The 25,252-nt window shown below is 36.9% G+C and overlaps 1 pseudogene; it reads left to right on the top strand.

The window, feature by feature from the left end:
• Window positions 1-25,252, top strand: part of LOC101349985 (cleavage and polyadenylation specificity factor subunit 3-like) — a 100,447-nt pseudogene that overhangs the window by 46,599 nt on the left and 28,596 nt on the right.

Below are 25,252 nucleotides of genomic sequence, written 5' to 3'. Positions count from 1 at the left end.
AACATAATTCTAACACACAAAAAAAGACTAGATTTACTGGCCTGACAGAGACTGGAGAAACCCCAGGAGTACAGCCCCCGGACACCCTTTTAGCTCAGTGATGAAGCCCCTCCTGAAGTTCACTGTTCAGCTGGGGATTGGACAGCCTCATAAAACAAAACAGGACTAATGAGGCGCAGCAGTCCAGGGACAAGGACTAGAAGGCAAGAGGGGACAGGAAAGCTGGTGATAGGGAACCCAAGTTTGAGAAGGGACAGTGTTGACATGCAGTGGGGTTGTTAACCATTGTCATAGGGCAATATGTGTACTGTTTAATGAGAAACTATTTGTTGTACAAACCTTTAAGGTACAAAAAAAAAAAAAGAATTATCTACGTGAGATCAAATTGACAACAGCAACTCAAAAAGTTTGATGGAAGACTAGGGGACAGTGAATTGAAGATAACGGTGATGGAATAATTTGGAAAAGGATAGTGAGAATAGCAGCACAACTGGAAGAATGTAATCGATGTCACTGAAACTTTCTAAATGGTGTAACTTTGGCTATGTATATTTTCACCACAAAAAAGATCCTCAAGGTAGAGAAGGGAGAGTGTTGACATGTCGTGGGGTTGTTAACTAATGTGATAAAACAATATATGTACTGACTGTTTAATGAGAAACTTTGTTCTGTAAACCTTCATCTAAATTGCAATAAAAAAATTGTTTCTTATTCTTGTCCCTTAGGACAAGTCCCCTAGGACTTGCTATTTTCTACACAAATAATGTGAACTTCTGCATTTGTTTGACGGCTGGGCTCTCTCCCCGTGAGGTATTTTCAAAAGTATACTATGCTAATTTATTTATTTTTACAGCAACATGTGAAAGAAGATTGGCATGGTGGTTTCTGTGAGGGTGCTTAGCAGAGGGGAGGACATGGCCAGCAAATACAGATGGTGCATGTTATTTGTGTAAAAATATGGTACTTCTTAATGTCATCATTTACTTGGTCAAGTTGTGGAGATTCATCCACCACCAAAACTAACAAATGTCTACTATCTAGAAAGTGATTCCCTCTCCCTCCGCCTCCCATGTCTGGTAATCATCAAAGAACATTGCTTTCTGTGTGTATACCTATTCTTGTCTTTTTATAGCAGTGAAACAATGCAATATTTGTACTTTTGTGATTGACTTATTTAACCCAGCTTAATGTCCCCCAGATTCATCCATGTTATAGTATGTTTCAACAGCTCATCATTATTCTTTATAGCTGTGTAGTATTCCATTGTATGTATGTACCACAATTTGTTTATCCATTCATTGACTGACGGGCACTTAGGTGGTTTCCATCTTTTTGCTATTGAGAATAATTTTGCAATGAACATGTGTGCATATGTCTATTTGTGTCACTGCTATTAGATCTCTAGGGTATATACCTAGGAATGGGATTGCTAGAAAATAAGGTACTTGTAGTTCTAGTTTTATGAGGAAGCACCATACCATTTTCCACAGTGATTGTACAATTTTGCAATCCCAACATTAGTATATGAGAGTTCCAGTCTCCCTACAACCTTGTCAGTATTTGTTGTTTTCTTTTTTTTTTTTTAATCTGTGCCTTCTTTGCAAGGGTGAGATGGTATCTCATTGTAGTTTTAATTTGCATCTTTCTAGTAGTTTATGCTCTGATGGTGTAGTGGTTAAGAGCTCAGATGCTAACCAAAAGATCAGCAGTTCGAATCTACCAGCCACTCTTTGGAAACCCTCTGAGGCAGTTCTACTCTGTTCTATAGGGTCACTATGAGTTGGAATTGACTTGACAGCAATGGGTTTGGTTTTTAATAGCTAATGATCATGAGCATCGTTTCATGTGTTTGTTAGCCACCTGAATGTCCTGTTTAGTAAAGTGTCTGTTCATGTCTTTTGCCCATTTTTTGATTGGATTATTGTCTTTTCATTGTTGAGTTGTTGAAGTTTTCTATATATTTGGGATATTAGACCCTTATCAGACATATCATTCCCAAATATTTTTTTCCCAGTCTGTAGGTTCTCTTTTTACTCCTTTGATAAAGTTTTTTGATGAGCATAAGAATTTAATTTTTATGAGGTCCCAGTTATTTAACTTGTCTTCTGGTGTTCATACATTTGTAGTTGTGTTCAATAGTTTATTTCTGCAAAAAATTCAGTCGCATAGTTTTGTCCCTAGATTACCTCCAGGAACTTTATAGTTTTAGCTTAAACATTGAGGTCTTTGATCCATTTTGAGTTAGTTCTTGTGTATGGTGGGAGGGATGGATACTGTTCCACTTTTATTGAAATGGATATCCAGATTTGCCAGCCCCATTTGTTAAAAGGACTGTTTCTTCCCCATTGAATGGACTTTGACCCCTATTCAAAAATCAGCTTCCCATAGATGGATGAATTCACTTCTGGGTTCTCAATTCTATTCCACTGGTCTATATGTCTGTCATTGTTGCAGTACCAGATTGTTTTGATGACTGTGGCTATACAGTATGTTTTGAGATCAGGAAGTGTGAGGCCTCCTACTTTGTTCTTCTTCTTCAGTATTGCAGTGACTATTCAGGGCCTCTTTCCTTTCCATAAAAAATTGGTAATTAGTTTTTCCATTTCCGTAAAGAATGTTCTTGGGATTTGGATTGCATTATATCTATAGATCACTTTGTATAAATCTTATACATACCTGGTTAGGTTTATTTCTAGGCATTTTATCCTTTTGAACATTATTTTCTTGATTTCCTTTTTGGAGTTTTCCTTGTTAGTGTAAAGGAACCCAACTGTTTTTAGTGTTTTGATTTTTCATCCTGCCACTTTGCTTAATCTCTCTATTAGATCCAGTCATTTTTTGTGGAATTTCTGGGATTTTCTATGGATCATGTCGTCTGTGAATAGGGATAGCTTTACTTATTCCTTTCTAATTTGGATACTCTGTTTCTCTTCCTTGCCTTATTGCTCTGGCTAGGACTTCCAATACAACATTGAATAAGAGTGGTGATAGTGGGACAGTGGGTATTCTTGTCTTGTTCCTGTTCTCAAGGGGGAGTGCTATCAGTCTTTCCACATTTACAGTAATGTTGGCTGTAGATTTTTCATATATGCCCTTAATAATGTTGAGAAATTTCCCTTCTATTCCTATTATCCTGATAATTTTTATCAGCAAAGTGTGTTGGATTTGATCAAATGTCTTTTTGGTTTTGATTGAGATGATCATGTGATTCTTTTACTTTCTTTTATTTATGTAGTAAATTACATTGATAGATTTTCTAGTGTTGAACCACACTTGCATTCCTGGTATGAATCCCACTTGATCATGTTGTGTAATTTTTTTGATATGCTGTTGAATTCTGTTGGCTAGAATTTTGCTGGAAATTTTTGTGTCTATGTTCATGAGGGATGTTGGTCTGTAATTTTCTATTTTTATGCTGTCTTTACCTGGCTTTGGTATCAGGGCTATGCTGGCTTCATAAAATGAATATTCTTTCCTTTTCTATGTTCTGGAAGAGTTTGAGTAGAATTGTGTATACTTTTCTCTGAATGTTTGGTAGAATTTCCCTGTGAAGCTATCTGGGCTGGGGTTTTTTTTGGGTGGATATTTTGAGATGGTATATTAAATCTCTTCATTAATTATGGGTCAATTTAGATTTTCTACCCCTATTTGTGTTAATTTATGTAGATAGTGTGTTTCTAGAAATTTGTCCATTTCATCTAGGTTTTTTAATTTGTTGGAGAACAATTTTTCATGATATTGTGTTATGATCCTCTTTATCTCAGTTGAATCTGTTCACTCATTTCATTTCTTATTTTGATTATTTGCAGCTTCTCATTCTTTTCCTTTGTCATTTTGGCCAGTGGTTTGTCAATTTTATTGATCCCTTCAAACAGCCAACTTCTAGTCTTACTGATTCTATTGTTTTTTATGTTTTCTATTTCATTTATTCTGCTCCGATCTTTATTATTCCCTTTCTTCTGGTAGCTTTTGTCTTCTTTTGCTCTTCTTTTCCTTTTGTTTGTGTTCTAAGGTGAAGTTATTGATTTTGGATCTTTTTTAATGTATGTGTTTAATACTACAAATTTCCCTCTGAGCACTGCTTTTTCGCTATCCTAAAAGTTTTGATACGTTGTGTTTTCATTCTTGTTTGATTTTAAGTATTTTTTTAATTTCACTTTTGATTTCTTCTACAACCTAACTATTTTTTTTTTTATTTTTTACTAATGAGTTATTTAGTTTCCATGTATTTAATTTATTTTCCTTGTTCTTCCGGTTATTGATTTCTTGTTTTATAGCTATATGGGCAGACAAGATGCTTCATATAATTTTGATTTCTTTTAAATTAATTGAGGCTTGCATTGTGGCCTAAAATATGGTCTGTTCTAAAGAATGTTGCATGTGCATTGGAGGCTAAAGTGTATTGTGCTGCTGTTGTGTGGTGTTTTCTATATATGTCTATGAGGTCAAATTGGTTAGTATTATTTAGATATTTTGTATCTTTGTTGATTTTCTTTCTAGTTGTTCTGTCCATCATCGTAGGTGGTGTTTTGAAGTCTCCTACTATTATTGTATAAATGTATATTTCTCTTTTCAATTCTGTTAGAATTTGTTATATATTTTAGAGCTCTGGCAGTGGATGCATAAATATTTATTACTGTTATATCTTCTTGGTGAATTCATCATTTAATCATTGTGTAGTGTCCTTCCTTGTCTCTTATAATGGATTTTCATTTAAACTCGATTTTGTCAGAAATTAATATTGTCATTCCTGCTCTCTTTTGGTTACTGTTTGCTTAGTAAATCTTTCTCATCCTTTTATTATTAACCTATTTACTTGAAGAGGAACGTGGCATCAGGATTGGAGGAAGATTTATTAACAACCTGAGATTTGCAGATGACAGAACCTTGCTTGTCAAAGGTAAAGAGGATTTAAAGCACTTACTGATAAAGGTCAAAGACTACAGCCTTCAGTATGGAATACACCTCAATATAAACAATACAAAAATCTTCACAACCAGGCCAATAAGCAACATCATGATAAATGGAGAAAATATTGAAGTTTTCCAGAATTTCATTTTACTTGGATTCACAATCAACACCCATGGAAGCAATAGTTAAGAAATCATATTTGCATTGGGCAAATCTTTGCAAAAGAATTCTTTAAATTGTTCAAAAGCAAAGATGTCACTTTGAGGACTAAAGTGCACCTGACTCAAGCCATGACATTTTCAATCACCTCATCTGCATGCATAAGTTGTACAATGAATAAGGAAGACCAAAGAAGAACGGAAGCATTTGAATTATGGTGTTGGTGAAGAATATTGAATATACCATGGACTGCCAGAAGAACAAACAATCTGTCTTGGAAGAAGTACAACAAGAATGCTCCTTAGAAGCAAGGATGGTGAGACTTCATCTCACATACTTTGGACATGTTATCAGGAGAGACCAGTCCCTGGAGAAGAACATCATGCTTGGTAAAGTAAAGGGTCAGGGAAAAAAAGGAGGACCCTTAGTGAGCTGGATTGACACAGTGGCTACCACAATGAGTTCAAATATAACAATGATTGAGGATGATGGAGGACTGGGCAGTGTTTCGTTCTGTTTTACACAGGGTCACTAGGAGTCAGAACTGACTTGATGGCACCTAACAACAACAACAATTTCTTTCAACTTAGCAATTCCATTTTGAGTTTTTATCTTATTAAAACGTTACCCATATACAAGAAGGAGTGAAATAGAATGATATTACATGTAAATACACCTACTCCTCACTTATCAACTATCTTGTTATCTGATATTTTGCATTTATGACAATAGTAAAAACTCTACTATCTGAGTAGTTCACACATTAAACACGTGTCTGTCAGTAACAAATGCCAAGGTAAGGTGAGAGTAATGCTGGCTGTGATGGGTAAGGTTATGCATCAACTTGGCTAGGCCATGATTATCAGTGGTTTGGCGGTTATGTAATGATGCAATTTGGCATTTATGTAATGATGTAGGCATCTTCCATTTTGTGATCTGATATGGTCATCCACCTTTTTTGCATAATGCCAATTTTTTCAGAACAATCTAGTCTTTGGAACCTAACCATGTTGATAAGTAAGGAGTGGGTGTACCAAAGCTTGGAGACAATGTAAATTACCATTAATAAAAAAAAAAAATAGTGAACATATCAATACTATAGAATACTAGGTAGTAAACTATATGAGATATATATATATACATATATTTGATCATACATTCAATACAAATTGTTAAGTGCTTCACTACTAGCTAAGAGATTAGCAGTTATAACCTACCTAGAGGTGCCTGTGAAGACAGGCACGGAAAACTGCTTTTGAAAGTTCACAGCCTTGAAAACCCTGTGGAACAGTTCTGCTCTGCACCCATGGGGCTCCCATGAGTTGGAATTGACACAAAACCAACTAACAACAACATACACACACACACACACACATACATACATACACACAAACACATACAGATATATATCTAAAACACATTGTTAAATGAAAATAATTTTCAGAGAAATATGGACATGATTCTATTTGTGTAAAAGTAAACAAAAATCTATTTAGTAAGTAGGAAAAGATTCACAAAGATAAAGGCTAATATTTGAAGAGTTAGAGTTGGAGAGGGGAGAAGAGAAAGTTTTCACTTTTAATTTATGTATTTAAAATTTTAAAATAACCAAGGGTTCATTTATTGTATAGTTATGAATGCATATATGAGCATATTGTGTAATTATATTGATTATTTATAGACAAAAATTGTGTAATTATAAATGCAAAAACATATGTACACATATATATGGTGGAATAAGAATGACTACATATTCTTTGATATTTCTCTTTGAAAGGTGACATCTATATACCTTTCCCTTGAACTAGAATGGTCTCTGTGACTGCTCTGAATAATAGAATATGGCAGAAATGACACTGAAACAGTTTTCAGGGCCAGGCCTTAATAGACTGGCTGCTTTCATGTCTGCTGTTTTGGAACAGTCATTCTCAGCATGCTGGAATAAATACAAATCATGGGGAGTCAACAGCTCCCAAAGAGCAACCAGCCAACGTCAATTGCCAGCCATGTAAGTGAGCCATCTTGGGCATCCATCCCAGTCAAACCTTCTGATAGCTGCAGCTAACATATGACTGCAACAGCATTAGCGACCCCAAGCAAGATTTGCCCAGCTGAGTTAAGTCAACACACAGAATTAGGATAAATAATTATAAACTGCTGTTGTAAGTTTACTACGTTCTGGGATATTTTATTAAAAGCAATAATAACAAAAACAATATATATATCATACCAAAAATAAAAAAAGAAGCCAGTTGCTGTCAAGTCAATTCTGACTCATAGTGACCCTATAGGACAGAGTAGAACTTCCCCATAGGGTTTCCAAGGAGCAACTGATGGATGCAAAAAGCTGACCTTTGGTTAGTGGCTGAGCTCTTAACCACTATGCTACCAGGGCTCCATGTATTTCATGTGCTTTAAAAAATGACAAAAATATACATAAGACTTAAAATGGTGGAGAATATAAAATATCAAATTTATATATCTGGAGATATTTAATTGATATACGTCAAAAATTAAAAAAAAAAATCAGCTTCACTGCCTAGCACAGTCCGTGGCACATAGTGGATGTTTCATAAATATGGTAAAACAAGAGTGCTATATGGTAAAGTTTAAGAGAGGGGAGGGTATCTAACCTAAGTGAGAATTACAAATACATCTTCTCTAGAATTCACCAAGACATCTTAAAAATTTTGGAAATTACACATTTCAGAAAATACTTTACCTAACCAATGAAGGTTAAGTATAATTACTTTATGTCCCTTATGGCTTCCTTTATATTCAGAAATGATTACATATATTTTTTATAAATATCAATGTTTCCAATAAAATTATGAAAATATTTTTATGATAAACCTAGAGGAGTTTGTTACAAAATGTACATTTAGAGTAGAATTATTTGTTGTTAAAGGCCATTATGTATTAGTTTCCTAGGGTTGCCGAAACACATTACAACAAGCTGGGTGGCTTAAAACAACAGAAGTGTATTCTCTTACAGTTCTGGACATCAGCAGTCTGAAATTAAGGTGTCAGAAGGGCCATGAGCTCTCTCCTAAGGCTGTGGGAGAGAATCTGTTCCATGCCTTTCTCTTAGCTTCTGGGGTTGCCAACGATTCTCGACATTGTTTGGTTTGTTGACTCATCACTCCAGTCTCTACCTCTACTGTCACATGGCATTCTCTGTGTGTCTCTGAGGTCTCTGTGTCTTTTCTTTTAAGAGTAGTCATATTGGATGAGGGACCACCCTGCTCCAGTATGACCATGAGATAACTAACTACATCTACAACAAACCTATTTCCAAATAAGATCACATTCTGAGGTTCTGGGAAGGACATGAATTTGGGGAGGGGGGTGTACTCTATCCAACACAGTACATCATATAATAGCTGTGATATTGTGGAACTAAACAATGTCATAAACCAAAAACCACACCACGCCCATTGCCGTCAAGTTAATTCCAACTCATAGCAATCCTCTAGGACAGAGTAGAACAGCCACATAGGGTTTCCAAGGAGCAGCTTGTGAATTCGAACTGCTCACCTTTGTGGTTAGCAGCCAAGCTCTTAACCTCTATGCCACCAGAGTTTCATAGACTTTTTCAAGTACAGAAAAGATTAAGTCTTATAGAGTTGAATATTATTTGGCTCATATAAAATTGTTGGGCATAATGAGTATTAGAATCCTTCCTTAACCTCCTGAGTAACTGAACATATGCAAATTCTATTTCCAAATAGTTATTATTGAAAACAATCCATTTCTTGTTGTTTTTAAGGTTGTTGAAACTGGGAGGATATTACAAAACAAATACTGGGAGAGATGAAGAGCACCACAGTGCACAAGAATATGAGCATGGTCATAAAGTCATTGTAATGGCCTACTGTTTGGGGCTTAAAATATTATGGCCACCTATAAAACAACAATAAAGAAAATTTCATAATACCAGCACCAAAGTAAATTATCTTCAACCTACAAAGAGAAGGTCACACGTATTTGATTGGGAACCAAAAGACCTCTGCTTTCAAATATACAGACAGAGCAGCTTCTCTCAGTCCAATTCTCCTATCAAAAATAACAATAGCGGTCAGATAAAATAGAAACAAAACAAACACCAAAAAAAAAAAAAAAAACAAAAAAAAAAGCAACTGTTTGATGGCATTACAAAGCAATCAATGCATTAGGATTTGAAACACCAAGATCCCAGAGAAAAGACAAAATCATTCAAGTGGAATTTACATTCTCTTTTCCATTTTCCTTGAGACATTTGCTTATTCTTAAACTGCATGGAGCAAGAGCAAGAGAATCCAAAAAGAAAGTGGTATCTAATAAATCAAAATTAATTAGAATTTCAGCAGTCTCACAATACTGGGTAACCATAATAGGACTCTGGACTACTAAGGCAGCCAAGATTCAAGCACCAACCCCCTTCAAAAAAAAAAAAAAGAAAGAAAGAAACAACACAAAAAGGAGGCAATATTCTGATCCACATTTCCTCTTGAGACATTTCCTGATTCTGAAGTTTAAAAAGATAAGAAGCTAAGAGGATAAAGTGCATGCAAAAAGGTTAAAAAAAAAAAGGCAAAATTCCTGACAATCTCACAGTGCCGAGAAGACAAAAATTAAGGTCAGGTCCTATAGAAAGTGAGGTTCTGACTATGACACCATACCTTGGTTTGAGATTCAAGAAAGGTTATTGCCTAGAAGAATTCTCATGCACTACTAGTTGGAATGTGAATTGTTTCAAAGACCTTGCAGAGCAAGAATGGCTATACTTTTTTGTTACAGGGAGATTCTGCTCTACAAAGTGACTCAGGGACCCAAGGTGTCAGAGCTACCATCATCTTCAAAATGTGGCTTCCATATGAAACGCATTTCTTCCTCAACTGCAGATTGGGTGAAAGAGATTGTAAAGGGCACACTGAGGGCACATATGGGCCAGAAGTGGTCAACATCACTTCCATCGACATTCCATTGCCAGGACCTCAGTCACTTGGTCACATTTCATTCAAAGGGGTATATATTCTAGTTCTGAATCCAGGAGGCAGGTAAGTGAATTTCATGAACACCTAGCCAGTCTCTACTAGATCCAATAAAAAACCAAAACCCACTGCCGTCAAAATCTATTCCAACTCATAGTGACCCTATAGGACAGAGTAGAACTGCCCCATAGGGTTTCCAAGACTCGGAATCTAAAGCTTCAAGTTGAAGCTGAAGAAAATTAGAACAAGTCTATGAGAGCCAAAATACGACCTTGAGTATATCCCACCTGAATTTAGAGACAATTTCAAGAATAGATTTGATGCACTGAACACTAATGACCGAGACCAGACAAGTTGTGCAAGGACATCATACATGAAGAAAGCAAGAGGTCATTAAAAAGACAGGAAAGAAAGAAAAGACCAAAATGGATGTCAGAAGAGACTCTGAACTTGTTCTCAAACATTGAGTAGCTAAACCAAATGAAAGAAATGATGAAGTAAAAGAGCTGAACAGAAGATTTCAAAGGGTCACTCAAAAAGACAAAGTAAAGTATTATAATGACATGTGCAAAGACCTGTTAGGAAAGCAAAAGGGAAGAATACGCTCGGCATTCCTCAAGCTGAGAGAACTGAAGAAAAAATACAAGCCTCAAGTTACAATATTGAAGAATTCTATGAGGAAAATATTAAATGATGCAGGAAGCATCAAAAGAAGATGAAAGGAATACACAGAGTCATTGCACTAAATAGAATTGGTCAACATTCATCCATTTCAGGAGGTAGCATATGATCAGGAACCGATGGTACTGAAGGAAGAGGTCCAAGGTGCACTGAAGGCACTGGTGAAAAACAAGGCTCTAGGGATTGACACAGTATCAATTGAGATGTTTCAACAAATGGATGCAGAGCTAGAAATGTTCACTTACCTTTGCCAAGAAATTTGGAAGACAGCTTCCTGGCCAACTGACTGGAAGAGATCCATATTTATGCCTATTCCAAAGAAAGATGTTCCAACCAAAAGTGGAAATTGTCGAACAATATCATTAATATCACACACAAGTAAAATTATGCTGAAGATCATTCAAAAACCAGTTGCAATAGTACATTAACAGGGAACTGCCAGAAATTCAAGCTGAATTTGGAAGAGGACATGGAAGGAGGGATATCATTAGTGATGTCAAATGGATCCTGGCTAAAAGCACAGAATACCAGAAAGATGTTTGCTTGTGTTTTATTGACTATGCAAAGACTTTCAACTCTGTGGCTCATAACAAATTACGGATAACATTGGAAAGAATGGGAACTCCAGAACACTTAATTGTTCTCATGAGGAACATGTACATAGGAACCTGTACATCAAGAGGCAGTTGTTCTAACAGAACAAGGGCACACCACATGATTTAAAGTCAGGGTTGTATCCTTCCACCATACTTATTCAATCTTTACGATGACCAAATAATCCAAAAAGCTGGATTGTATGAAGAACTCAGCATCAGGATTGGAGGAACACTCATTATCAACCTTCGTTATGCAGATGACACAACCTTGCTTGCTGAAAGTGAAGAGGACTTGAAGCACTTACTAATGAAGATCGAGGACTACAGCCTTTAGTATGGATTACACTTGTTACGGATTGAATTGTGTCCCCCTAAAATTATGTGTGTCAACTTGGCTAGTCGGTGATTCCCAGTATTGCGTGATTGTCTACCTTTTTGTCATCTGATGTGATTTACCTATGTGTTGTATATCCTACCTCTACGATGTTAGTGAGGCAGGACTCAATCTACAAGATTAGGTTGTGTTTTAGGTCAATCTCTTTTGAGATATAGAAGAGAGAAGCGAGCAGAGGGACAGGGAGACCTCATACCAACAAGAAACAAGAGCCAGGAGAATAGTGCATCTTTTGGATCTTGAGTCCTGCACTGAGAAGTTCCTCGATTGGGGAAGATTGATGACAAGAAAGCTTTCCCCTGGAGCTGGCACCCTGAATTCAGACTTTTAGCCTCCTGGACTGTAAATTTCTCTTTATTAAAGCCATCCAATTGTGGTATTTTTGTTATAGTAGCAATAGATAACTAAGACTACACTTCAATGTAAAAAAAAAATAAAAATCCTCACAACTGGACCAATAAGCAACATCATGATAAATAGAGAAAAGATTGAAGTTGTCAAGGATTTCATTTTACTTGCATCCACAACAGACATCCATGGAAGCAGCAGTCAAGAAAGCAAAGGACACATTGCATTCAGCAAATCTGCTATAAAAAACCTCTTTAAAGTGTTAAAAAGCAAATATGTCACCTTGAAGTCTAAGGTGCGCTTGGCCCAAGCCATGGTATTTTTAATCTCCTCATATACATGCAAAAGCTGGACAATGAATAAGACCGAAGAAGAATTGATGCCTTTGAATTACAGTGTTGGCAAAGAATATTGAATATACCATGGACTGCCAAAAGAACAAATAAATCTGTCTTGGAAGAGGTACAGCCAGAATGCTCCTTAAAAGCAAGGGTGGGGATTCTTCGTCTCTCATACTTTGGACATGTTATCAGGAGGGATCAGTCTCTGGAGAAGGACATCATGCTTTGTAAAGTAGAGGATCAGCAAAAAAGAGGAAGACCCTCAATGGGATAGATAGATACAGTTGCTGCAACAGTGGACTCAAGCATAACAGGATTGTGAGAATGTTGCAGGAACGGGCAGTGTTTCATTCTGTTGTACATAGGGTCGCTATGAGTTGGAATCGACTCGATGGCTGCTGACAAAAACAATAAATCTTTTTAGAAGCAAACTGCCACATCTTTATCCCGCAAAGTGGCTCGTGGATTCAAACCTTTTGGTTAGAAGCCAAGCACTTTATCCGTTGTGCTACCAGGGCTCCCCAGTACACCCCAGTTTTCATCATTTACACACATTTACAAAAGCAGCATTCCACGAACAATGTTGCCCATATAAGAACTCTTAATAGCTATTTTGGATCTTGCTTTCTCTTACTAAGTACAAGTTAAATTCCCCTATCAACGCTAGCTTCTTAGAGCAGCAAGTTGTAATATGTTAAGTAACAACTGTCTAGCCTCAAAATGTTTATTGAAGCTTTTTCCCAAGTTAACAGGAAAGTTTAATAGAAACTCCTTTAATCCTCACTTTATATACTGCAGTGATAAATTTGTTACACTTTGAAGGAAATCCTACCAGTTGAGAGACTAATGATATAAGCAGCTATTAAAGACAGTAAACTGCTGTGTAAGATGGATATTCACAGCTGACAATGGAAGTCTTAAAACAGACGTTCTTACGGCATTCTGGTATTAACCCTTTGCAAAAGCCCAACAAACTGCTTTTGTGATTAATATCTAATCTGAATATACAATGGTAAACTCCGCCCAAACAGTTGGTTTTGAAAACAAATTGTTATTTTCATCGAATTTGCTTATTACATTTTTGAAATTTGCCCACTAGTGTTTATGGATAAACTTAAAACTGAGGATGTAGTCCTAATCACTCTGTCTTCCAGTCAGATTTTCCAGGGAGATTAGAATGTGCATTCTGCACAGGCATTAACTAATCAACGTTCATTTTAGCAATCAGTGAATTGCAAATAAGCACAAGGAGGGGTCACAAGTAAGCAGGAAATTTACTGATTCCTGATTCCTCCATTCATCATGGAATTCACTCTACATTATAAATTTCATCATATTACATAGGAATTTTTTTAAAAAAATTATTGCAACAGTTGATCTTGGCTTTGGCAGAGTTTAAACAAGACTTGAAAATCGTTCTTACATTTTATTAGTTCTTGATTCATCCGAAACAGTTTTAAATGCCTTAGTCTCTAATTAACTGTGATCTGTTCAATTGATTTAATGGCTAAGGAGTGGTTAAAGCACTAGGCTACTACCCGAACGGTCAGCAGTTTGAACCCACCAGCCACTCCGTGGAAGAAAGATGTGGCAATTGGCTTCCATAAAGATTTACAGCCTTGGAAACAATATAGGGCAGTTTCACTCTGTCCTGTAGCGTCACTACGAGTCAGAATCGACTGTACAGCAGTGGGTTTGGTTTAGTGGTTTCAATTAATGTTGAGAGACCAGCCAAATAAGGAAAGAGAAGACTCAGCCAAAATTTGTTAACTTGGTTTACATCTGTTAAGCCCTCTCTGCTGGTTATTTATATGTTGTTGTTAGTTGCCATTGAGTCAATTCTGACTCATGGCGACAGCATGCATGTACAGGCTTATCTCAGAGATATTGTGGCTTTGGTTCCAGACCACCTCAATAAAGTGAATATCACAATAAAGTGAGTCTCTCTAATTTTCTGGTTTCCCAGTGCATACAGAAGTTATGTTTATACTATACTGTAGTCTATTAAGTATGCAATAGCATTATGTCTAAAAAAACAATGTACATGCCTTAATTAAAATTGCTTCATTGCTTAAAAATGCTAACCAACATCTAAGCCTTAAGTGAGTTATAATCTTTTTGCTGGTGTTGGATTTTGCCTCCATGTTAATGGCTGCTGACTGATCAGGGTGGTGGTTGCTGAAGGTTGGGGTGGCTGTGGCAATTTCTTAAAATAAGACAACAATGAAGTTTACTGCATTGACTGACTCTTGTTTTCATGAAAGATTAGAACATCTTTCAAAATTGGAGTCAATCCTCTCAAATCTTGCGGCTGCTTTATCAACTAAGTTTATGTAATATTCTAAATCATTTGTTGTCATTTCAACAGTGTTCACAGCATTTTCACCAGGAATAGATTCCATCTCAAAAAACCACTTTCTTTGCTCATCCATATGAAGCAACTCATCATCTGTTGAACTTTAATCACGAGATTGTAGCGATTCTGTCACATCTTCAGTCTCCACTTCTAATTCTAGTTCTCTTGCTATTTCCACCACATCTGCCGTTACTTCTTCCACTGAAGTCTTGAACCTCTTAAAGTCACCCATGAGAGTTGGAATCAATTTCTTCCAAACTCGTGTTAGTATCAATATTTTGACTGCCTTCCATGAATCAAAAATGTTCTTGATGGTATCTAGAATGGTGAATCCTTTCCAGAAGGTTTTCAATTTACTTTGCCTGGATTTATAGAGGAATCACTAGGTATAGCTATAGCCTTAGGAAATGTGTTTCTTAAATAATAACACTTTAAAGTTGAAATTACTCCTTGATCCATGGGCGACAGAATGGATGTTGTGTTAGTAGGCATGAAAACAACAAATATTAATTTCCTTGTATATTTCCATCAGAGCTCTTGGGTGACCAGATGCATTGTCAATGAGCAGTAATATTTCTAAGATAATCCTTTTTTCTGAGCAGTAGTTCTCAACAGTGGGCTTCAAATATTCAGGAAACCATTTGTAAACAGATATGCTGTCATCCAGGCTTTGTTGTTCCATTTATAGAGCACAGGCAGAGTAGATTTAGCATAACTCTTAAGGGTCCTAGGATTTTCAGAACGATAAATGAGCATTGGCTTCAACTTATAGTCACCAGCTGCATTAACCCCTAACAAGAAAGTCAGCCTCTCCTTTGAAGCTTTGAAGCCAGGCATTGACTTCTCCTCTCTAGTTATGAAAGTCCAAGATGGCATCTTCTTCCAGTAAAAGGCTGTTTGGTCTACACTGAAAATCTGTTGTTTAGTGTAGCCACCTTCATCAATTATCTTAGCTAGATCTTCTGGATAACTTGTTGCAGCTTCTACATCAGCACTTGCTGCTTCACCTTGCACTTTTATGTTACGGAGACAGCTTCTTTCTTAAACCTCGTGAACCAACCTCTGCTAGTTTGAAATTTTTCTTCTGCAGCTTCCTTACCTCTATCAGACTTCGTAGGATTCAAGAGAGTTAGGTATTGCTCTGGATTACGTTTTGGCTTAAGGAAGTGTTGTGGCTGGTTTTCTCTTCTATCCAGACCACTAAAACGTTCTCCATATCAGCAATAAAGCTGTTTTGCTTTCCTATCATTCATGTGTTCCCTGGAGTAGCACTTTTATTTTCCTTCAAGAACTTTTGCTTTGCATTTACAGCTTGGCTGTTCGGTGCAAGAGGCCTAGCTTTTGGCCTATCTTGCCTTTAGACATGCCTTTCCTCACTAAGCTTAATCATTTCTAGCTTTTGATTTAAAGTGAGAGACCTGTGACACTTCCTCTCACTTGAACACTTCCAGGCCATTGTAGAGTTATTAATTGGCCTAATTTCAATATTGTCATGTCTCAGGGAATAGGGAGGCTTGAGGAGAGGGCAGAGGTAGGAGAATGGGCGGTCGGTTTAGCAGTCAGAACACACACAATATTTATCAATTAAGTTCGCCGTCCTATATGGTTGCAGTTCGTGGAGCCCCAAAACAATTACAATAGTAACATCAAAAATCACTGATCACAGATCACCATAAGAAATATAACAATAATGAAAAAGTTTGAAATATTGTGAGAATTGCCAAAATGTGACACAGAGACATGAAGTGAGCACATAATTTTGGAAAAATGGCACCTATAGACTTGCTCTACTCGGGACTGTCACAAGCATTCAACTTGTAAAAAACGCAGTATCTTTGAAGTGCAATAAAGTGAAGTGCAATAACATGAACTATGTCTGCAGAGTAGAACTGTTCCATAGGGTTCTCAAGGGTGTGATCTTTCAGAAGCAGATTGCCAGGCCTCTGGGTGGGTTCTAATTGCCAACCTTTGGGTTAGCAGTTGAGAGCTTAACTGGTTGTACCACACAGCAGTCACCATAGTTCTTTATATATATCATCTTATTTAATTTATTTTTAATTTACAGTCATTCGAAGGTAGCCATGACAGGGACTGATATTCCGGAACTTTGCACAGTGTAACTTCATTGCCACCTTTCCTTCAGATTTGTTGGTGTCTGTGTCATTCTTTTTTTTTTTTTAAATAATATTTTATTTTGCATTTGGTGAAAGTTTACATGGCAAATTAGGTTCCCATTTGACAATTTCTATACAAATTTTTTAGTGACATTAGTTACATTTTTCACAATATGTCAACATTCTCTTTAAATGTGTTCTGGTTGTTTCATTTCTAATACTCTAGTTTCCTTGTCCCTTTATCTTCTCATCGTTGCTTTAGAGTAATTGTTGACCCTTTGATCTCATATAGACAGTTTTTAGGGTTTCTATGTCTTTCTAGTCGTTAAATATTTGAACTATCATCTCTGGGAATTACTATCTCATTTTACAGAATAGAAAAATGGACCACAGTTGATCAAGGCATATCTGGTAAAAGATGGAGTACAGATACAAGTATATGCCTTTCAAAATCCAAGGATCGAAACCTTTATAACATATTATATTAATAGTATTTTAAAATTTATTAAAGTTTGTATTTGTTCAAATACTTATTTTTGTATGACCCTTATCAAATCATATCTTTAGCAAAATTGAATAACATATAAGAAAAAAACAGTCATTGATTAACAAAAAAAAAATCACAAATAATCAGTGTGATGGTTAAGATTGTGGATCAACTTGGCTAGGCCATGATTCTCAGTGTTTTGGCAATTGTATGATGTGATCAGTTCCCTGTTGAAATTTAATATGTGATCACCCCCATGATGGAATCTGCTGAGTGGTAGCAGCAGGGGCAGGGCCTGTGGCAGCTCAGCAGCCCCTCAGCCTTCATCTCTCTGCCCTCCACTGCCTACTTCCTTCCTGCTTGCCTTGCCAAGGCTTTTGACCTGCTCTGGATCCTGCAGCTGCCTCCTGTTCATCTGACCTCTGGTTCTTGGACTTGAGCTAGCAGCTTACCTGCCTATCTTGGGATTCGTCGCTCTTCACAGCCTGTGAGCAAGAGTCCTTCTCTCTGACCTGCTGATCTTGGGTTCACCAGCACCTGCAGCTACATGAATCAGGAGAAGCCTTGAAGTCTTGCTTGCCGATCTTGGGATTCGTTGACCTTCACAGCCTGTGAACAAGAGCCCTGCTCGCCGACCTGCCAATCTTGGGTTCGCCAGCCTCTGCAGCTAAGTAAATCAGGAGAAGCTTCTATCCTGATCCATGGACTTGGGATGTTCCAGCTTCTACAATCAGGTGAGCTGTTTGTTATATATGTTTATTTATACACTTTAGTGGTTTTGCTTCTCTAGAGAACCCAGCCTAAGACAATCAGAAACCCAGAGAATGCAGTGTAACCCTTGTTATAACTGTATATACTTTGACCTTCCTTACCCATCAACAGGCTATCACAATATAAACCCAAATCAAATAATAAATTCCTGAAAATATTAAGGTAATAGTTTTGACTCAGGCAAATGTTATGTGTGTGAGTGTGTGTGTTTGTGTGTGTGTGTGCACACTTGAGAATACAAAGAAAGGGATTAAAGCATTAAAGTAACAAATGGAAGTTTCTTTTTTTTGCTTCTTTTTTTCTGTTCTTTGTTTTTATTTTGCTTATATATACACATAGACACACAGATTCATGGCATAGAAAAATATCATTTTTCTCTCACACAACAATTATGAGATATCATTAAATAAAGCAATATTATATTTTGTTTTGTTTTTTTATACTTGAACTAATAAAACAAGGGAATTTGAGGATTTATGGATATGTTGTAGGGAACTAAGATTGAACTAGACTATAGATTCCCTCCAGGCAAAGCCAGATGCCATGTATTTTTTTAAATATGAATAAGTTGTGTTGATTGCCAATTTTTTATTATAACCATAAATACTCAAACAGCTAATCATGAAAATATTAATGAAACAAGAACATGCTTTATTTATAAGTCTTTGCTTACTAGCCTCCTATTACGTTGCCAGGGTAAAAGAATATTAAAATAAATGACATCTGTGTTCAGTACTGAAAGTAATTCAGAAGAGCCACAATGTCAGTTATAATAGATTCCAGTCAAATATCATTTTATCACCTTAAACTGAATGGACATTTTCAACAATTCTAGAATAACATCAGCTAGATATAATTGACTTAGTGGAGTAATTAAAAATCGTAATATCTAAATTATTGCAAGAAAGTGTGTACATTTTGTTATATAACACAAAACAATACCCTTAATATATTTTAGATTTTAGAGAATTATGTATTAGGTATTTATGCATTAAGCCATACATTAGCAATTCACTAAACTAGGCATTCTATATTTATAAAAAAGGTCATCGATGTAACATATGGTAGTATTTTATAAAAATAGAATTTACTTCTTTTGTATCTTATTTGTTAAGATAAAATATTTGTCCCAAACAAAAAAAGACTTGTTTGCTAGAGGTAGAATTCTTCACAAAATCATAAAGGATTAGGTGAATATTCTGGGTGGCCTCATTACACAATCCCAGGTGGCACCACTCACATTGGGCAATTGACAGTTTACAGCCTGCCCAGGTAAATGTGGTGCCTTGGATGGAATCATGTCAAGAAGCCAATCCTTAGGCAAATAGAATATCATCTCTAATTTCTAGCCTATTATGCTTTCTTACTCTTTGCAAAAATCTTTCAGGGTATTGCAAATTGTTTCATCCTCTCTCTTATCAGCCCAAAGGTTGACTTGATTGTGAAATATTTCCCTCAATTAGTTTTACATTGGCTGCTACCACAGAGACCCCCAGTTTCTGTTAGAGATATTTCAAATCTCTATCTCTCCAGAAACTTGTACCTTTGAACAGAGTTAGCACTATCTAATTTGTACATTAATCCAACTGTCTAGACTTTGCTAATTCATACACATGACAGTGGTCAAAAATTTAACAGAAAGCCCAGGTATAATTGTGTTAAAAACAAAGAATGGCCCGAAACAGGCATGTCAAGTTAAATCTGCCATGCATTTACTGTGTCTCATAAAAGACACAACAGAGTTATACCCTCATCAAGAATGACCAGTTAATTAACCTTCATATAATTCAAAGTCATTCATTCATTACTCCAAGCGAACAAAGTCATCACAAGGATAGAAAGCTCATTCTTTTTAATATTAGGAAACTGTCACCTCTATTTTTCAGAATATCTGCCTTTGGATCTTAATACTAACATTCTTCCTTTGCCTAGGGGAGATACAGATTTTCTAGTAATTCATTTACTTCACTATCTTTATAAAAATCATTTACCATAAGGCTATTGCAAGATACAAATTCATAAACATATTCTCTATTCAATTGCTTAAATTCCACACTTTTAGACTCTTGAAAATGTTGAATCTTTGTAGCTCTCTAGAAATAAATAGGTATTTTTTTCTAAAAGCTCTCCCTAGTAATACATAGTATAAAATTGACTCCAAAATGGCCATTCTCCTTTTAAACTTTTCTCCTGGGTTTGTAACCTCTATTATCTACCAAGCGGAGCATTGGTGGTGCAGTGGTTAAGCACTTGGCTGCTAACCAAAATTTCGGTATACTGAGCTCACCAGCCGCTCCCCGGGAGAAAGATGTGGCAGTCTGCTTCTGTAAAGATTGCAGCCTTGGAAACCCTAAGCGGCAGTTCTACTTTGTCCTATAGGGTTGCTATGAGCCAGAATCGACTCGACGGCAACGGGTTTGGTTTTTGGGTTTTATTACCTATTGACACATTCATTTAGTTCTCTTCTACATTTACCAACATGGGCTCTGAGCCAGACTGTCTGGATGGAAGCTTAGATCTGCCCCTCACTGGCTAGGTGAACTTTGGCAAGTTACTTGATGTCTCTATGTCTGTTTGCTCATCTGAAATATGGGCATAACACCTCAAACTCAATATTCCAGAAATGAACTCATTATCTTCTCCCAGAAATTACTTCCTTATGTGTGTTCTCTGACTTAGTAAATAACCAGTTGCTGTTCATGGTAACTCCATCTGTGTGTCAGAAGAGAACTGTGCTCCATAGTGTTTTCAATGACTGATTTTTCAGAAGTAAATCATCAGGCCTTTCTTCCAAGGCACCTCTGTGTGGACTAAAACCTCCAATTTTTTGGCTAGCAATGGTTAGTGCATTAACCATTTTTACCACCCAGGGACTCATGTCTTAGTAAACAACACCACCATTATCCTAGTTACCAAGATTAAAAATCTAGGAATTAACATGGACTCCTTTCTCTCTGTTATCTCTCACATCTGCTCAGTCAATAAGCCTGTGAATTATACCTCCTAAACACTTATATCATCTGTCCACTTCTCTCTGCCCCTACTGACTACCTCCTAATCCAGGCCACCAACATCTCTTGCTTGGACATTTGAAATGGCCTTATAATTTATCTCTCTGCTTCCAGTCTTGCTTCATTACAGTCCCTCTGCCTTTTTGCAGGCCAAGCAATATTCCTGAAACACAAATCTGACAATTTACTACTTTATTAAAAACTCTTCAATGATTACTACTGTCATTAGGCTAAATCTCACACTTTTTAAATTCCCCACATGAATTCTTCCCAACATATTTTTTTGCCTCAAATATTGGTATGCTCACTATCCCTTTTCCAGACACTATTTTAAAATGCTTTCAGATCCTCTAACAAAGTATAAAAGCGTACCATCACACCTTCAGACTTTCTATGTTTTCAGCCTGAAATTCATCCCACCATCCCCTGGATAACACATGGATGTCCTTCACGTGGAATCCCTCGGTGCTCCAAATGGTTAACGCACTTGGCTGCTAACCAAAAGTTTGGAGGTTCAAATCTACCCAGAGGCACTTTGGAAGAAAGGCCTGGGTATCTGCTTTCAGAAAGCCAGCCATTGAAAACCCTATGGAGCACAGTTGTACTCTGACTCATATGGGGTCACGATGAGTCAGAATCGACTGGGTGGCACCTGGGGTGTATACGGTGGTGTTCTTCACTTATCAGCTTGGACACTACATGATCCAGCAGATCTTCCCTAGCCTAATGGAATAAATCATGTCCCCTGACTGGATTCCCATAGGTCCTTGTATTTCCACTATATTAACACTCTTTCCTGTATTCTCTCTGCTATCTCTTGGCTGTCTTTCCCAAGTGTTTATATTTGCATGGATGTGGATATAGCCGCTGTGTTCACCAGTGTAATACTAACACTTATTACATTAAAGCACTTATCACTTTAAAGTAGAAAGTAAAAAAAAAAAAAAAAAAGAAAGCACTTCCTAGCTTTAGATTCAGTATTTAAACATAAAGTAAAAGAATCTGAAAGATTTTAAGAGAAAGAAAACTTAGATTTGGTGGGAAAAAAAAACAAACCAAACTCATTGCTGTAGAGTTGATTCTGACTCATAAGCGACTGTATAGGACAGAGTAGAACTTGTCTCATAGGATTTCCAAGACCGTATCTTTTTCCTGCAGTGGGTTTGAACCTCTGACTTTTTGGTTAGCAACTGAGCGCGTAACCACTGTGCCACCTGGGCTCCTCAGACTTGGGAAAATCCATTGACCTGTTGCCATCGAGTCCATTCTGACTCATAGTGACTATATAGGACAGAGTAGAACTGCCCCATAGGGTTTCCAACGAGCAGCTGGTAGATTTGAACTTCTGACAGTTTGATTAGCAGCCAAGCTCTTAACCACTGTGCCACCAGGGCTCCAGATTTGGGAAAGGGAGTTTATTAGTCTGTTTAGCAACATGGGATATGAGACAGATTGCTTGGTTCAAAGCTTAGATCTGCCCCTCACACATTGCATGACCTTGGGCAGGTTACTTAATGTCTCTGTGCCTCAGTTGGCTTATTTGTAATTTGGAAATAATAATCATATCTATGTCATAGGTTTGTTGTGAAGATTAAATGAGAAAACACACTTAAAGTGCTTCAACAATACCTGACAACAGAAAACCTGCTATACACCTGTAAGTATTATTATTATTACTATTAGTGTTTTAAGCAGTACGGTGTGAAGTCAGTTTGTCTCTGTGAAATGACCGGTTTTGATACACTCTGACCTTGTCATCTTGGTCAACTGGCACAACTTCTCAAAACCTCAGTTTCCTCTTCTCCACAAAATGAGGGGGATAGGATGTGGTTAGTAAAAATCTATCAATGAATACTAGCGTTAGATTATGTTAGGTAGTTAAATTGGAAGAGAGAAAAATTCTGGTTAAGACTAAAATCTTGTTCATTTAAAGGTATAGCATTAGAAAATTCGATATGTAAACTTCAGTGACACTGACCTCACTTGAAAATCTTTATCATGTATTGTAATGAAAAATAAATGAAACTTCAATGCACATTAGGTGCAAACGTCCAGGAATAGCAAGTTCAGTAAATTAAAAGTAATAGTAACTTGAAAGCAAAGTACAGTAAAACCTGCAGAAGCCAGAACCTATGTAAGACGGAAACCTGACAGAGAAGGAAAGCTCAAATACAACATGTTTTCCAATAAAAAAAGCAATAGAAAAGTGGTAACATTGCACCCTGTCAAAGGTGGAAAACTTGTGAGACCTGGAAAAACAATGCAGTCCCCTCAAGTTCCGACTCTCGCAGGTTTCACTGTACCTCCGTGTGAACTGACCCAATATGGGGGTGGAAATTCTATTTCTTTTTCTCCATGGAGTAAAGTTAAAATACTTACTCTCTTGCTATTTCTAGATGTCATCTCATAACTATGTAAAATTAAGGTGCTGGACATAATAATTTTATAGATTCTTTTCCTAAGTATGCTCTGTTGAACATAGATTTAGTTTTATGTCAATTCTACTAACAAAAACACTGAATTTCTATTCCTGCTATTTTCGCTTTTTGCCTGAAATTTTAAAATCACGTTCTCTGGCTCCTTCATTCTAACTCAAAGCATTTACTGTGATAGAACATGTCATTTGCTACTCATTTACCTGGCACTTCATCATGCTGAACCAAATGAAGATTGTAACTAACACCAAGCCATTATTATTAGCAATCTTTTCATGTCATTGTATTTAAGGCATCTTCCTTTATACCAGGCTGAACGGACACATTGTTCTAAGTGTGAAACCCCTAATATAAATATCTGTTACTCAAACATATAACAGGTATAAATAAGTAGTTTAGAAGCTATTAATATCAGCTGTGCTGTTTTTGCATATCATATATATTTGATTTGATGAAAAGAGAGGAAGTAGATTCTAATATACCATGTGACAACTAGTGAAATGTTTTGAACTTGGTCAGAGGCAAACTCTCACAAATCAAGTGAAACCTTCACTCAAACAAGGCTCATAGATACAGCTGTTTCTTCAGCAATAGTTGCATAAAATAGAAAAAAATCAAAATTCTGCTCCACCATGAAATAGTTGTCTATTTCTCTGCCTGTTTAGCAGTTTTTGAACGTCCCTGCTGTGTTTTTAAATTTTCCACCTTTTTGGGTTCAGCTTCTGCAAGATAGAACCCACAAAACTCGATTCCTTGCTCTTCTTTGTTGCTCAGGCTCAACTAATGAGATCGCTAATCTAAGACATCCCTTCGGAGTTGAGCAACTCAAGAAAGGAGAATCTGCACAGTCCGTTCTGCTGTGAGGGGGATGGTAGAGGCACCTGGCTTTCTGAGTGGCAGTGGCTGCAAGATTGAATGCTTGGCACTGAAATGATGCCTGTAGGGGTGGCAGTAAACTGAAGTTCCCGGCAAGAGGGTGTGGAGGATGGGAGTGGCAGCCGTTCAGTCGGCAAGCCAGTTCTGGGACCTGGTTTGGCACAGTGTTCCTGGAAGCTGAGTCTTGAGCCTGGTTCTTCAGGCACGTTAGCATTCTGTAAGTCAGTCAGTTTTTTTGTTTGTTTTTAATAAATGGTTTTCCTTCTGCATCCGTCAGAGTCGGTTTCTGTTGCCTGTAACAAGAATCCTGATGAATATCCTAACATGGAGGTCTGTTAACAGCTCCAAATGTAGAGAGCCAAGCTGGAATTGTATCCAGAGTGGGAGAAAAAGCAGAAGAATTAAATGATAAAATTACCGTTTTTTCAAGTACCAGGAAACTGTGTTAAGTGCTTGCCACACATACCTCATTTAATCCTCACAACAGCGTGAGGATTAAACTTCTTTAACCCCCATGATGGCAACGAGGAAACTAAGACAAAGAGAAATTAAGTAATTTACCCAACCAAGACTTTAGTGTTGAGTGAGACAGCGCCTTGTGAGGATAGTAGGTGCCATATTACCAGCCCTCTTGCTTACCAGCCATTCAAATTGTTTCTTATTTCTGCTAAGTTTAAAACAATGAAGAAATGGATCATCTCACCATTTTTATCAGCGATTTCTCTCTATATGACTCCTTTTTCCAGACAGTTATAATAAAAAAAAAAAAAAAAAAAAGCCCTTTGCCACTTTGCGGCAT

This window comes from Trichechus manatus, unplaced genomic scaffold, assembly GCF_000243295.1.
Source record: "Trichechus manatus latirostris isolate Lorelei unplaced genomic scaffold, TriManLat1.0 scaffold00139, whole genome shotgun sequence".
Classification (NCBI taxonomy): Eukaryota; Metazoa; Chordata; class Mammalia; order Sirenia; family Trichechidae; genus Trichechus; species Trichechus manatus.
The sequence above is the reverse complement of the archived record's forward strand: the minus strand, read 5'-3'. Positions and strand labels throughout refer to the sequence as shown.